The sequence below is a fragment of the Anastrepha obliqua genome, unplaced genomic scaffold (assembly GCF_027943255.1).
Source record: "Anastrepha obliqua isolate idAnaObli1 unplaced genomic scaffold, idAnaObli1_1.0 ptg000136l, whole genome shotgun sequence".
NCBI classification, from domain to species: Eukaryota; Metazoa; Arthropoda; class Insecta; order Diptera; family Tephritidae; genus Anastrepha; species Anastrepha obliqua.
The window spans coordinates 240,001-242,500 of record NW_026562236.1 but is presented as its reverse complement, the minus strand read 5'-3'; the positions used below and the strand labels follow the sequence as shown (position 1 = coordinate 242,500).

Below are 2,500 nucleotides of genomic sequence, written 5' to 3'. Positions count from 1 at the left end.
AATAATAAATTATCATTATACATAACTATATGGAACGCCCCGGGATTGAATTAATTGACTATTTATTAAAAAATAGACTAAAAATTAATCCCATTATATTTAAGTTAAGTTAATTATGCCATTAAGTTTAATATAACTCAATGACTTGCACATATGTTAGACTCCTTGGTCCGTGTTTCAAGACGGGTCCCGAAGGTATCCTGAATCTTTCGCATTGTTAATCATATAAATGCATACAAATAAATATTAATATCATAGATATTAAATTTTTTGTAAAATTCAAAAAATGAATTTTAGCATTATATATAATAAAATCTATCAACACTTTATCAAATCATTAGTATTTATTTTATGTTAATATGCTTAAAAAGCAAATTAATTTAAATAAACTTAATATCACCAATGATCTTTTGATAAATACTTTATTATGTTAATAGATTACAATGTCCTTATATGAAAAAAATGCACATTATTTTTTTAATTATTTAATGATGAATTTTTCATAATGGATATTCAGGTTCATCGGGCTTAACCTCTAAGCAGTTTCACGTACTATTTAACTCTCTATTCAGAGTTCTTTTCAACTTTCCCTCACGGTACTTGTTTACTATCGGTCTCATGGTTATATTTAGTTTTAGATGGAGTTTACCACCCACTTAGTGCTGCACTATCAAGCAACACGACTCTTTGGAAATATCTTTCTAGTAATCATTAACGTTATACGGGCCTGGCACCCTCTATGGGTAAATGGCCTCATTTAAGAAGGACTTAAATCGTTAATTTCTCATACTAGATATTAAGATATTCCATACACTGCATCTCACATTTGACATATAGACAAAGTGACTTAGTGCTGAACTATTTTCTTTTCGCTCGCCGCTACTAAGAAAATCCTTGTTAGTTTCTTTTCCTCCCCTCATTAATATGCTTAAATTCAGGGGGTAATCCCATATGAGTTGAGGTTGTTTTAATATTCTTTTTTTATCTTCTCACAATTTAATAAAAAAATTATATCATCTTTTCATCTCTATTTTTCTTTTCTCCTTTTATATATTGTAAATATATAAAAATAATAATAATGTAAAATGAGGCAATCCTAGAATAAAAAATTTAATTTTTATGCTAGACATTCCTCCTTTTAATTACATATATAAATTATTATTTTATATATATATATAAATAATATGAAAATTTTTTGTAAAGAATACTTAGATTCAATATTTTCATCATTTCATTTTATTTGAGAGGATTTTTTTTTTAAAGAATATATAATAAATAAAATTCATTATATATCTTTATTTTTTTTGCTATTAATATTATGAATTATTTAAAATCCAATAATATACACATTTGCTTAAATTCAATTATTTTTATAAAAGAATAAGCAACTTATTTAGCATAGTCTTACAACCCTCAACCATATGTAGTCCAAGCAGTACTTTAAAATTGAATTTAATGTACATAACAGCATGGACTGCGATATGCGTTCAAAATGTCGATGTTCATGTGTCCTGCAGTTCACACGATGACGCACAGTTTGCTGCGTTCTTCATCGACCCATGAGCCAAGTGATCCACCGCTTAGAGTATTTTTTTATTTATTTTTATTTATAACAAATGTCAATTTTTTTTTGCATATATTAATTGAAAGAGTAAAATTAAATAATATTAATAATATATAAATTGATTTTCTTTCAATAATATATATCAAATATATTTAACTCTAAACATTTTTATTAAGTTGCGAATGTCTTAGTTCAACAATAATACAGTGGTGGTATTTATTATGATTCAATTATTTTGTATTTTTTTAATCATTTTATGTATATATAATAATATAATAAATATATACCACTTTTGTTATTGTGAACAAATTAACTTATCATTCAATCAAATGAATAATAAGTACAACTTTTTATTTTCATGTTTAAAGGTTTTTAAAAGAAAAAAATAAGAAAAAACATTACAAAATGTACCATCATATATTATATTTAATATGATATAATTGATGGATCACAAATTGAATGAAAAAGAATAAAAAGAATTATGGATTCAAAATAATTATATAAATTTTTTTTTTTTTTCTTTTTTTTTTTTTTTTTTTTTTCTTTTTGTTCGTTTGTTTGCTTGTCTGTTTGTTTGTTTGTTTGTTTGTTTGTTTTTCTTACGGATATGGAACACAATAATGATCCTTCCGCAGGTTCACCTACGGAAACCTTGTTACGACTTTTACTTCCTCTAAATAATCAAGTTCGGTCAACTTTTGCGAAACAACCGTGACACACGAGGCGTCACAGTGATCACGTCCGGAGACCTCACTAAATAATTCAATCGGTAGTAGCGACGGGCGGTATGTACAAAGGGCAGGGACTTAATCAATGCGAGTTAATAACTCGCACTTACTGGGAATTCCAAGTTCATGTGAACAGTTTCAGTTCACAATCCCAAGCATGAAAGTGGTTCAGCGGTTTACCCGGACCTCTCGGTCTAGGAAATACACG

At 27.0% G+C, this 2,500-nt stretch overlaps 2 non-coding genes and 1 pseudogene across 2 annotated transcripts in view; all 3 read right to left on the bottom strand.

Annotated features, from left to right (window-relative positions):
- Positions 1-965, bottom strand: part of LOC129252017 (large subunit ribosomal RNA) — a 3,986-nt gene extending 3,021 nt beyond the window's left edge. The window contains exon 1 of the ribosomal RNA XR_008583215.1: positions 1-965. This exon is cut by the window's left edge and continues 3,021 nt beyond it. This is a non-coding gene — a ribosomal RNA (large subunit ribosomal RNA).
- A 442-nt stretch (positions 966-1,407) lies between these two features.
- On the bottom strand, positions 1,408-1,588 carry LOC129251984 (5.8S ribosomal RNA; annotated as a pseudogene).
- A 594-nt stretch (positions 1,589-2,182) lies between these two features.
- Positions 2,183-2,500, bottom strand: part of LOC129252003 (small subunit ribosomal RNA) — a 1,991-nt gene continuing 1,673 nt past the window's right edge. The window contains exon 1 of the ribosomal RNA XR_008583205.1: positions 2,183-2,500. This exon is cut by the window's right edge and continues 1,673 nt beyond it. This is a non-coding gene — a ribosomal RNA (small subunit ribosomal RNA).